Source organism: Protopterus annectens, chromosome 2.part1, assembly GCF_019279795.1.
Source record: "Protopterus annectens isolate FY-2018-M chromosome 2.part1, PAN1.0, whole genome shotgun sequence".
Taxonomy (NCBI): domain Eukaryota; kingdom Metazoa; phylum Chordata; order Ceratodontiformes; family Protopteridae; genus Protopterus; species Protopterus annectens.
In genome coordinates this window covers 547,482,606-547,496,930 of record NC_056729.1, presented here as the reverse complement: position 1 = coordinate 547,496,930, position 14,325 = coordinate 547,482,606, and positions in this window count along the sequence as shown.

Below are 14,325 nucleotides of genomic sequence, written 5' to 3'. Positions count from 1 at the left end.
ATTTGACATTTTGGAATCATTCAGCAAAAATTAACAATGAAGTTTTTTCAGATGTTGATAAAAGATTATTCTTAAAATTTGCAGGAAAATCTATGTCTTCACTTTATTGGAAAATGTATACTTGAAAGTACCTAGATATAGTTATTTTTTAACTCCTCATAAAGTAACATTAAATATAAATCAGAAAAATTAATTGCTTGAGATGTAGTGAAGTTTTGATGCTGGTTTATTTCATATGGTAATAGAATATAAAATAGTATCTTCCTTTTGGATGGAGTTTAGAAACTTTGCTCAATCACTGTGGTCAGATAATTGTATTATCACTAACTCTTTCATGTTATTTAATGTCCTAATCACAGATTCTTTCCCACCGTCACCTTTCTCTCTTCTTTGGTCTATACTGGCTATAGCTTAGAAAGTTATTACAAAGAATGGGAAATATAAAACAACGCTGTCTTTTACTGAACATGTTTGTTTAGCTAAGGCTGTCTGTAAAAAAGAACTGCTAACTGTAAAAAGGAGAACCCAAAATGCCACTCATCAGTACATATCTTGGCAAAAATTAACGGATTTAGTTGAATTGATCGTTTAACTTTGTACAAGGAATTCTTGTTATGGACTTTTGAAAATAGTTAAGAAATTATTATGTTTCAAAAGTTTTGATTTTGTTTGCTATTTTTAAAATCTAATAAAAAGTTTTGTTTTTTTAATGAGTTCTTATGAGCAATATACATTCAGCCATTATAATTAAATGGGAAAATTATGTTTTTGTTTTTCAAGCTTAAGGGAATAGGTATTAATATTTTTGAACTATTTATATCTTTCCAGTGCAAAGGTTAATATTTATAAAATGACAGTGTTCACAAGATGGGCTCGTTACAGCAAGATAAAAACATGTATATAGCACTGATTTGCATAGATTTATATTAGAATCTGGATTATGCACTAGTCTAGCAACAATGATTATGGTATTATGTTTTAAACTAATCAAGTTATATAGATTCTGCTGTGGGTTATGTATATATGATATGTATGTATTTGAAGATAGATCAATAAAGATCTGTATATATTTGAAACATGACCAATAAAAAAGGCTTTTTCAAAAAAAAAAAAAAAAAAGGTTATGAGCTGCTAACAGGTTTGTGTCCCGCAGTTTCCACTTGAATACTGCATGGTTCTGAGGAAGTTAATTAACCAGGTAATACTTCCATGTTAAGCTTGTAGTAAGGCACATGCACTTTGTGAGTTTACCATAGTTAGCAATGAATAAAAAATTAAATGCAGGTCAATAGTTTTGACAGTTTATATTCTGTACTAAACATTCATAACATTCAGTTCAGTTTCACACTTCTTCCAAAGGCAAAATATTTCAAAAGTAGTAAAACCACTGTGAAAACAAAAGTGCCTTTGTTTAAGGAAGCTTTACGTTTCAGATGAGTACAAGAGGTACTTCTTAATGTTTAAACCAATACACGTCCTAAGCTGCCTTTTCAAGTGGTGGCAAACTGCAGTTAAACCACCTACACATGGATAAACATACATGCTTTCATAAACATCTGAATTCTGTTTAAACCTCTTTGGTCTATCTGTCCCCTTGTAACTGAGCTTCTCCCACAAAACTGTAGATTTGTTATAAAGGACAAATGCCAAAAGCATGAAATATTGCATCAATAGATGTTTGCCCCTGAGCAGAGCACAATGATTAAGCTCTGCTTGCAATATTTTTTTTTACTTTGTCAGAATTCTCTACATGCTAAGTAATAAAAGCCATGGCAGCTTGGGACACAGTTAAATAACTGCCATGGAGAACAAAGGAATAAGGATAAAGTGAAATCATAGGAAGCTTATGAAGTGCCACCAAAGAAACACCTGTAATCATAACCATGAATATTTCCTAATTCTTTATATGTGTGTGTGCATGTGTGTGTGTGTGTGTGTGTGTGTGTGTGTGTGTTTGTGTGTGTGTGTGTGTGTGTGTGTGTGTGTGTGTGTGTGTGTGTGTGTGTGTGTGTGTGTGTAGAAGACATGTTTGTGAAGGAGAGGAGTTGTTCTGAATCTGCCAATTCATTTCTCTACAATGTAGTTAGTGTTTATGATGCACTTAATTTTAACTATGCATGGAATACAGTTGATGCCATACCTCTCAACTGTCCAAATTTTCGCAAAATGTTTAAATTTTTGCCTCACATTTTTGGTTTGTTTCTCATAAAATTGCTGTTTTCTGGGAAATCATTGGCAAATAATTGAGGATTAAAGTCTCAAAATAATGAAAGACACTTGCGTTTCAGACTTCATGCCCTTCAGAAATTCATGGCAATGCAAAACCTGTTTTTCCATCAACTTCTTAGTTTGTAAGAGCAATATATAAAAATTGTCCTTGTTTTTGAGCCTTTGCCCCCCCCCCCCATTATTTATGACTTTGTCCAGATTTCTTGCTATAAGAAGTTGAGAGGTATGGTTGATGCCCAAATATGTCCAGAGGCTCTTGTTGCTCCAGTCACAGTGACACCAGCATGGTATACTGAAGTTCTTTAGAGTCCCAAATGAGAACTACTATTAATTACTCCTTCACTTCTACGATTCCATCATCGCCTAAGCAGAGGGCTTTCTCTGTATTTGTGCATTTATAATTTGACTTTAATCACCATGGTGGAAGCTTATTAATTAAAAGGATAAAGCTCTCTTAAGGGATAGCTCAATACTTGTCTGTCTAGCAGCAGTGACACAAGAAAATTATGCTGGGCATCTTACGTTCTAGACCCAAATGAGACATAATATTATCTGTCCAATTTTTAATGATTCTGACAGTGGCTAAGAAAAGGACTTTCTCTGTGTCTCTTCATCATTCTCTTTGTGTCTGTATGTTTGTGTGTGTGTGTGTGTGTGTGTGTGTGTGTGTGTGTGTGTGTGTGTGTGTGTGTGTGTGTGTGTGTGTGTGTGTGTGTGTGTGTGTGTGTGTAGTTTCACCTTAATCATTATACTGGCAGCTTCCTAGCTGAAAGAACAAATCTTTTCAGGGAAAAGCAATACCTATCTGTCCAGAGGCAGCGATACCGGCATGGTATTCTGGTGATCTTGGGTTTGAGTCCCAAATGAGGTCTAATATTATCCTTTCACTTCTATGATTATGTGATTGCCCAAGCAGAGGGCTTTATCTATATTTGTGTGTTTTTTAATTTGACCTTAACATGACCGATCATTTATCCTACATCTCCCAGTGTTATGGCTTTACCTCCCCATTCCACCTCCCCTTTTCTAAATATACTACCTCTGAAGTTGATGTGCCTCAGTGAAAGGAACAAACAAAATCCTGATTTTTGTACTTACTTTTTTTTTTTACAAATATAAAGGATACTCCTTACAAAAATCATGGTCATGCTTCTTATTGTTTGCACAGGGTGATATTAATACCATCTTGAAATTATATTCTTGCACTGCATGACTATATGCCTTGTGTAAGCTATTTCTTTGGCAGTATTTTATTTTATAATACTCCCCTAATAATTTTTGCTTGCTGTTATTCTAATAACTGTGGCTGAAATTGTTGCTGTAAAGTTTCTTTGAACTAGATGGTTTATTTTGATAACAAATATAATAAAATAAATGGCTATCAGTAATCTTGCTACATTGCCAGAATGGCTCCTGATCTGTTTCAAGAATTAACATTGACAGGAACTAACTATATACAACTGTCTAATCATAATCCAAAACACCAAACACAAACTTGGAACAAACGGCTTGCTGAAAGCTGGAAATACAGGCACCAGAATTCACTGCTTGTAGATTTAAAATCTATTACTTTTATTTATACATAAAATGACGAGTGCTTTCATCTTTTGAATTTTGTAAACTGCTATGAAGTAAAAGTGTTTTATGAACTGGGTGGAGCTTGTTGGAAGGCTTGAAAATCACATGGTTTTATTAAGTGATTTCTTATTGGTCTAAAATACTTTTTAAGCATGAGTGTAATTTGATTGTTTCTTTGATGAAGTCTTTCACATAAAAAGACAAAAGTGCTCATCATTTTATTATATAAATAAAAGGATTGGATTTTAAATCTACAAGCCGTGATTTAAAAAAGTTTTTAACTTATTTTTCCTTTAAGTACAATTATGGTGCCTGCATTTCCAGCTTTCAGCAAGCCATTTGTTCCAAGTAACTATATACATTTATATCATTTTTAAATTTAATCACCTATTAATAATATTAATTTTTTAAATTTAATCACCTATTAATATTCAAACATTAGTAAAGAGAACATTTTGATAAATTATTATATTTTCAAAAGTCATGTCTATATATTGAATCTGGAACAGTCTCTCCCATTTAAGATTATGAAAAGGAATGGATAAAGGATTAAAATGTACATGTCATGTATTCATTCATTCTGTCATTCACCTGAACCTGCTTAAGCTTATGTATTCATTAATGTTATCATTTCGCTGTACTTGCTTAAATTTATTTTGGTCAAAGGGAATCTGAGCATATTCTAGGCTGATAAAAGCTGTAAGGCATGAGGCAGATTGCACATGGTTCACAAGCCCATTGCAGGACATACACGCACGCACGCATTCATAAAGCTATAGAGAAATAGATACAGCTCCAGATCTTGTCACAAGGCTTTTCAGTCAGAAATGCCTTTAGTAGGTTGTGATACTCTCTTTACTGAACTTATGCTAAAACTGGAATAAGTTGCCCTTAATTACCTGTCCTACACAGAAAATGCAGCTCTTTTTACCAAAATACTGTGGATTGGAGTATCTGAATTTAACCATCATGAAATCATGTTTCATAAGGAATATTATTTACCATTCTATTCTGAACTTCATTTTTGACTTTCTGACCCTTAAGTTGACTGTGATTGGAAAAAATATCATAAATTGTCTTGTGGCATCCAAAACTATGTGTGCATGTTTAAATGCAAGCATGAATTCTATATTAAGTACATCCTTAGGACAGTTTTTCACACAGAAATGGTACTTAGCCAGTATAACAAGGAAACGCATGTGTTCTTTTCATATCCTGTACCCTTGCACCACCACCAGTTTTATACACCATTGAGGGGTGACAACTAAAAGTTGAAAAATAGTAAAGACCTTGAAGTCCTTTTAGTCAATGTTTATTTGATTATCTACATGGCCTCTACTGTCCACAAAAGCTTTCTTACAGACAATCACTTCAGTGCTGGTTGAGCAGCCTAAGTGTGAAAATGTAATGTGACTTTTATCATAATGGATTGGATTGTTTTAGTTGGTGCTGCATTTTTTTTTTTTGGTGGGGTCCCTTTTCTTCACTATAGTGCCACCATGCAGTTGTCATGTATAATTTTAGGGGTTCTGAAAGGTTTGTTTCCACAATGAGGGTGTAGGGGGGGTTGCCCCCATGCAAAAAAAAGTTCTTTTGTTAGGTTTTTTAGCTCATCATTGTTGGCATTTAATTTTCAATAAATGATAAGTTGAAAAAGTGACCATTAATCGTTCATTGGAAAAACATCCACAAAGCATATAAAGTTGCCCCCCGATCCATTATGGAGTTGAGACCAGTGACAAGGAAGTAATTGCCCCCTGTATACAACTCTTATCAAACCAGTTTTAGAATACTGTACCCGGTAAACTGCATTCACATGCCATCTGGTACAGTTGCAAAAGATGCAAGAATTTCTAATAAGCAGAACTGACGAGTTTTAATTTTTTTTTCATAAAACTAAAGGCTAAAGGCTGAAGGCTAGCTAGTCAGGTAGATAGATGTGTGTGTGTGTGTGTGTGTGTGTGTGTGTGTGTGTGTGTGTGTGTGTGTGTGTGTGTGTGTGTGTGTGTGTGTGTGTGTGTGTGCATGGGGGGGCATGTGTACACACATGTGCGTGTTTTTTGTGTGCATGCTTGTGTATAAATAGTCTCCAAAATTGTGTAAAAGTTTTTTTTCACATGGAAGGATGGTTATTAATTACTTATGGGTAAATAATGATAATACCTATGAATATCTCAGTTTAATTTTTTCCACAGTTACTGTAATCATTCATGTTATAACAATATCTGTTTTTTGATTATCTCCCTAAACTTTTGCAGTTTCTGTCTGAGTCACACCTATTTTAACACTAAGTGAACCAGGAATAAAAACATATTATTCAGAAAGTTTGATAGAGCAGTTGTACTTATGAAGTTTTAAATGAAACTGCCGGCTTGTTGTAGACAAAAAAAAAAAAAAAGCAAAATAAACAGACAAAAAAAGCAAGACTGATTATTTTATTTTTGAATGCACTGGCTTATACTTTAAACAAGATTGAAGGGTAGGACTAACACCTTCAACAGGTGCTCTTGATTGAGACAGTGCTGTAAGAAAGGAGCATATTATCAGTGAAACAGAGTACTGTAAGGTGGCAGTACAACATTAAACATTTCCTGGATGAACATATAGGTACATTAAGATATTTTATATAATGGCATCATGGACTTTATACATGCCTTAAGTAATATCTTGCTTTACTGTATTTTATGGAAATGGTAGGTAAGTCACTGTAAAATCTTAACTGCTTCTATCTTATCAGGTCATGGATACTTTCTTCCCTCTAATAATATGTACATGCAGAATATCATATCTATCTATCTATCTATTGTTAATACTCATTTCATTGAATGCCATTTTAACTCAGACACAGATCATTGAAAAACTAGTTTTACTGAGAGCATATTTATTCAAATCACAATTAATAGAAAGCCGTAGAGGTCTGTATACAGTTACTGTTTTTGTGGCTTAAGATGTTATGACCATAGGAACTGCAAGACAAACTAGTCTTGAAGCTCATTTTCACTTTGCCAATGTTTATCCTCATGCTGTACCCCCCCCCCCATACTAGATGTTTGTGTTTGGGCACTGGCAGTGATTCACTCTGTGTGGTGTTTTCTCTTCTCCATAGTTGTGCAACAGTGGACTTAGCATGTTAAAGTAAGGCAAGTGTGGGGTCCAAAGGATCCTACTTGGCAGTTGCAGGGGTCTTGCTCTCCCAAACATTTGATGTATATGAACATTTCTATGAAATGTAATTCAATGACACATACCCATTTATATAACATGAAAACACATTTACACACACACACACACACACACATATACACACACACACACACACAAACATATATGCAGGCGTGTGTGTGTGTGTGTGTGTGTATATATATATATATATATATATATATATATATATATATATATGGGTTAAATACACTAGATCAAATTTTCACTAATTTGAAATAGTGTATGGAATGCTCACTGCAGCGAAAGTGCACTTAATCGAAAGTGCACTTACGCGAAGTTCAGTACAACGAACGGGTGTTGTACTGAATGTCTGTGCAGTACTCACGGACCTTAGGGTTAGGGCACGGGTCATAGTAAGGGGATAGCCCATAGGTCCGTGACGACTGCAGTGCAGTGAAGGACATAGCAATGTCCTCCACTATGGTGCGATAGTCACGAACCTTAGGGTTAGGGTTACGGCATGGGTTAGGGTAAGGGGATAGCTTTACTAACTATCCCCTTACCCTAACCCATGCCCTAACCCTAAGGTCCATGACTATCACACCATAGTGGAGGACATAGCTTGTTTTTTATGTCCTCCACTGTGCTGTAGTGTTTTCGGTGAAGTGCACTTACACAAAAGTTCACTTTTGTTAAAGTGATCTTTTGCAGAAGTGAAGCTTCCTATTACAAGTTTGAAGTAGTGAACTTTCGTTCTTGTAATAGGAATCCATATATAGATATATTTTATATATATATATATATATATATATATATATATATATATTATATATAGAGAGATACAACCCTCAAAACAATACAAATGCTGCCAAGGACTAAGGAACCAAAGCAGATATATACAAATAATGATTTTTTTTATTAATAGAGCTAATTAAAATGAAGCACTTTTGTCCATTCTAATGAAGGACATCTTCAGAATACAAAAATAATAAAAACACAGGCAAAATCTCTCTGCTGATCTACAAACAGGAAAATGAAACTTTGTAACCTTGTAAAAGTCTGTCAAAAATGTTAAAGGGATAATAACAAAAAAAAATGAACTAACTCAAACTATAGTAGTCACTCTTTTCATCAGAAAAAGGGTATCCTGAAAAGTCAATTCATTCTCATTTCCAGGTTAACATTGGATGATATTCAGTGTAAAAAGACAATCTGAGATCTTGAAGAGGATGTTCATGGAATGTGAATACCCTGTTGCACTTATTGACAGTGTCATGAATGATGTCTGGAGTTGCAGACCAGATAAATACACAACTATAGTTCTTAAAGGGTTGGAAAGAGATCATGATGGAGGGACACATACTGATAGATCCAGCACTTTGGACAACTATTTTGTGATACATTATTCTATGGATGCTATAGATATAAGCAATATTATTTGTAAGAACTGGTTCCTCCTGTTTGATATGACAGACTTTAAAGAGAAGTTTGACCAACTGCCAACATGTGTTTACAAGAATAGATGTAATATAAAGAACATCTTGGAGAGGGGTGCTAAAGACAAATAGTGGTGAGGGCCACAAAACCAATAAGTGTGATCGTTGTAAGCATTGCTGTTATATGGAGGAGGACTATCAAGGACTATTATGGGATAAAATCAGGAACTGGCATAAAGCAGATAGATATTGTTACAGTCCCAAAGTAGTCTACTTTGCAAAATGTATTTCATGCACTACTTTTTACACCAGTATAATGAACAATTCTCTAAATAAATAGGTATATCAGCACATCTATAGCATTAGTAAAAATGGCAGTAAAAGTGCCCTGGCAAGGCACGTCATGGAATGTGAAAAAGTTTGTGAAATTCAGATTCTCCATGCTTGAAAAGATTGAAGTACATCAGTACAATGGTGATTGGAAGAATTCATTGTTGCAGAATGAGCTGAAATGGCAATTAAGGTTAAATGCCACATCCCCACCAGGCATCAATGAAGCTGTATCACTAACAAGTGAATTAAGATACACAGCTTCAAAGCTTTGAGTTAGTTCAGTTTTTGTGCTACTATCCCTTTAACATTTTGTCAAAGGGAGATCTTGCTCATTAAATCTCATTAAGTTCTTAGACAGGGTCACACAGGCTGTTAAAAATGGTCATGCTTTTCAAACAACATAACTTGAACTAGCCAAAGATTTTGATATTATACCCCATGCAAGCACTGTAAGTGAGGAAAATTGTTTAAATATAGATCTCTATGTGGTAAGATGGATAGTAAACTAGCTAAAAGGCAGAACCCACATAGATCATGGGCTAGGTACCTCATCTGACAATATAAAAGCCACCTGTGCAGTCCCCCAAACTCTGTACTGGGACCCCTTCTTTTCAGCATTTACTTTTTCAGTCTCCAAACTGGGAATTATTTTCATGACCCCCCCCCCCAACATCTGTATCATTCAGAAAGGACTTGCCTTTGACAGTACCTGGAGTAATAAAATCGGCTCAAACTAAACAAGAAAAAGTGTAGTACCATTTCATTTGAAAAACAACTCCAACCTTCAACATATAGTACTGGGAGCATTCCACTACAAAATGAAAATATAGTCAAGTGCATGGGTACTTGAGTTGACAGCTCCTTCTGCCTCAATAATCATGTGGAAAAAGTAGTCAGAAAAGCCTTTGCCTTAATAATGATTTTTCTAGCAACATCTAGAAGATCCCTAAATATTGCATATTACTTACTACTTATTACTGCTGGAAAAATGAACAATTATTAGAAGTGTTTCTCTTGATTATATATAGTTGTCAGACTATAGTCCTTTAAAGAAATTGCTAACATATTTCATATAGTTGCTAACTTTATCATAATCCACAAATAAATGTATCCAGTCAGCCTTGACTATCTTATTACATCTCCAACATTTACAGACAGTTGTTTTCTTAAGTTTGGAGACTTTGAAAGGTGTAAGAAAAACTCTTTGCAGATATTCTCGCATAAAACCTTTTCCAGTATAAACTATGTTAATGTCTTATTCCTTTCAACTAATAAGTTTTGAATTTTGCAAGTTTCTAAGAATTGCCAATGACTTCCATCAAGGTTGTTATATCTGTTTGTTATCAGCTTATATAATTTACAAAGACTCCCATTTGATTACATTTGTCCTTTAATAACAAAAATCATGTATTCATATATCTGCAGTACTATGTTTTTTTTTTTTGCTCATTGTCATTTAAAGAAAACATGAAACCCTTTAATTTCTCACTAACAGAATTAATTAATAGTCTTTGTGAGGTCTCAAGATTATATATCCTTAAATTTCTTCTTTTGGCATTAGCACTGCCTTATCTAAGCAATCAAACCACAATAATATATTATCATTTTTTATATCTCCATATTCATTGTTTTTTGAATTTCCAAAAATCCAGAAATAAAGGCTATAGATAAATCAAGAACTTTCCATTTTGTAAAATATATGAATTCTGTAGATATGATTTCTAAGAGATGTTAGCACTACTTTCATATATGTGGAATCCAATTTCATAACTGAATTTTCTTCTGTGGAAGTGTTTAATGCTCACTGGAATTTATTATTTAAATTTTCATATTTATTAAATTCATAACGTTTGCATAAACTTAAACTTATCTGTTCATGAATGTTTTTCCATTGACTTCAGTAAATGGGATCTAACCAAAGAATACTCATATTAAGAATAACTGCTAACAAGTCTGTCTCTAAATCCGAAAAGCTTATTTCGCCATTTTCCCATGAACTAATGTGATTTTTATATGACATCCTTGGTCTTTTTTGGGTATCAGACCTCTCAACTGTCTCTATTTTGGAAGAACAGATTTATTTTCAGGTCTGATTTACCTCTGCATAGAATGTCCCTGTTTTGACTCTATGTCCCTATTTTCAGGCTAGATTTACCCCTCCCTACAATTTTTGAATCTCCCCTCATTACATGTGATTTTTGAAGATGTCTAGTAAATAGAAAAGCACACCACATGACCAACATGCTAGTGGCAACAATACTTTAAAAAAGTTTGCAGATCTTACATTTCTCTTTTCCTGAAGCAAACATCAATGACCTTGTGTAAATACAGTTTGTTAAAGTCTGCAGATTGTATACTGAATCTTTGATAAAGTGTTTATTTATTTTATTTATTTGCAGTTGGTTTACCAGGATAGTCCATTGGGCCAGAAGAACCCGTTTTCAATGGAGTCCTGGGGAGAAAAGCTCCGATATAGACAACATTAGGTACATACAATAACTACAAGATAATTATACAGAGTAGAGATAAAGCATTAATACATTTAGGTATAAATTTGAGAGACATTCAAAAAATGTGGAGAAAAGCTCTGATAAAGACAAAATTAGGTGTGTGCTATAACTACAAGATAATTATACAGAGTAGAGATAAAACATTAATATATTTAGGCTTAAATTTGAAAAATATTCAAGAATAAAAACAGTTTTGAGATATGCCTTCATTATTAAATAACCATTGTGAGGGAACATAAGCTTTAATGGGATGAGTTGTGTGTCATAGGTGTGAGGGAGATGTAATGTTATAGATCTATGAGGGAAGGGAGCAAGAACAATCCCATTGGGATCTTAGATATATATGGAGTGATTTTTTGAACATGAATTTGTTGGTGATAGTACGAATGGATGGAGGAAGGAGTTCCAGAGACGGGCAAGGTTAAAAGATAGTAAGTGTTTGCCTGGGGATGACATGGTTTGTGTACTACTAATAGGTTTTGATTGTTAGACCTTAGGACTCTGTTTGGTAGGTGCATTTTGAAGGCGGAAGACAGGGAGGGACAAAGAGAAGGGCTGAGAATGAGTTTGTGAGCGACAGTCAGCTGAATATATGTGAGTTGATTTGGTAATTCAAGCCAATTTAATTTTTGAAGAGAAGAACAGTGGTGGGTAGAGGACCTGTGGCTGTTGGCGAATTTGGCTATTTTGTTATAGCAAGAAGAAAGTTGTTTTTTTAGGGAGGCCTGAAGATTAGTCAGTAATGGAGCCCCATAGAGAAGGGAGGGGATGAGAAAAGAGGAAGCGAGTGTAATTTTGGAGGAGCTTGTAAGGTATTGGTTCTGACGATAGAGCATACCTAGTTTTTGATGGGGTTTTGTATATTTAGTAGTAGATGGGAATTGTAACTGAGCCGATTGTCAATGCGTAGAAGCTTAGTTTCAGACACTAGTTCTAGGGGTGAGTTATTTAGGCTGGTGATTAAGAAGGAGTTGGTATTGAAGGAGGTAGCTTTGGAAGGGGTGAATACCATAAGTTTTGTTTTGGAGGCATTGAGTGCTAAGTGGTTTATTTTGATCCAATGTTTGGTTATTGAAAAGGCTTGCAGAGTAAGTTTTTGGAGCAGTGAGGGGGAGGTGGCAGAGCAGATAATGGTGGAATCATCTGCATATTGGATGATGTTTGCAAAAGGGATAGATTTATGAAAGTCATTGACAAATATATTGAAGAGGAGGGGGCCCAGAATAGATCCTTGGGGAACTCCAGTGGGGGTGCTAAGGAATGGGGAAGTGGCCTTCTTCCATATAACTGCTTGGTGTCTATTTGACAGATAGCTGGAAAACCAATTTATGGAAGAGGAGAGAGGTTAAGTCTTGACAGTTTAGTTAGAAGCAGATTGTGTGAGATGGTGTCAAAGGCTTTGGATAGGTCAAGAAGTAGGGTAGAGACAGTGTGTCCAGAATCACGTGCATTATTGACAGTCTCAAGAAAGGATAAGAGGGCAGTCATAGTACTGTGGTTTGGCCTGAATCCATGTTGGGTAGGGGTTAGCAGGTTGTTATCTAAGAGATGTGGCAAGAGTTGGAGGTGAATACATTTTTCCAGAAGTTTAGAAATGGGGGATAGAATAGCAATATGAAGGGGGATAATGAATGCTTGCTTCCAGAGTTGAGGCACAGTGAATTCTTGGATGGAACGGTTTATTAGAATGCTAATGGGATAGGCAATGGCATCTGCAGCTATGTGTAGGAAATAAGAGGGAATATTATCAGGGGCATTAGTACATGGCTTTAATTTCTGGAGAAGTTTCTTAATAGTGGAAGTAGATACAGGTTTTAAAGTGAATGGGGAGGGAGGTAGAAGGTGAATTTGAGGAGGGTTCAGTAGGTGGGAAGTAATAGTAGAGGAAGAGGTGGTAGATGGGTTGTGTGAAGTGGGGTTAGGGTCAATTATGGTAGGGAGGAGGGTGTGTTTAGATGTGTGGGGGGGGAGGAGAGGAGGAGGTTTGTTTGCTATGAGAGAAAATGAAAGAGTTGAACTGAGTAGCTAAGTCCAAGTCTTGGATGTTTGGGTCTGGGGTTGGGGTGTGTGGTTTGCTGGGGTTGAGGAGGGTGGAAATTCCCTTCCAGAATCTTTTATTGTTCTGGAGTGTGATGAAGTATGTTTGTCTGTCAGAGGAAATTAGTTTTTTTACTTTATTTTGAAGGGCTCTATATGCAATATGTTTGTCTGGTGTCTTGTTTCTCAGATAGAGTCCCCAGGCTTTGTCTCTAAGCTGCATGGTGGGCTGAGTTAGCTTTTATTCTTTTGTTGGCTTGGGAATCAAGTATTCCTAGAAATGTGGAGTTAAAATGGGCAACTGCTTCTTCTAGGGCAGTGTCTTCAAATTGTTCCAATTAATTGTTTTCAGGAATCAATGAAAATTGAAGGTTTAAAGTTTTGTCATAATGTAGTTGTGGGTGCGATTAGAGATGCAGGTGGGTGAAAGTGATCACCAAGAGGGTCGGGAAGGGTACCACTGCTAGAAAAATAGTGGGGTGTGACACTAGAACCCAGTCAAGGATGGTGCCACTGGAGGGTCTTTAGAAGGGTGAGTTATGGTATTGATAAGTTGGGAGAAGTTGTATAGATTGATGTTAAGAGGGTTGGTTGGAGACTGGATGGAGGCCCAGTTAATACTGACATCTCCTAGAATTATGGTTTCATTACTAATATTGTCAGAGAGCCAAGAGGATATTTTCAAGTGTTGAAATATTGTCCCTTGTAGAGGATGCTAGGCAAATGTGTTTGTCGTTATTAACTTGGAGGAGAGAGAGGAGTAATTCAGCATTGTTAAATGTAGGGGTAGGTTTGTTATATGGGGTAACTAGCAGAGAAGAGGAGTAAAGGAGGGCAACTCCATTTGGGTCCTGTCTTTTCTAATGATTGAGTAGCTGGGTGGAGTTATTTCAGAGTCTTTTATGGAGGGCTTTAACCAAGTTTCTGAAATAGATAGTATATCAGGTTTGTTATGTGTGAGCCATGCATGGAGGGTAGGGACTTTATTCACTGTACTTTGTGAGTTTAGAGAAGTAAAGAATATAGGCTTGTGTGAGGAG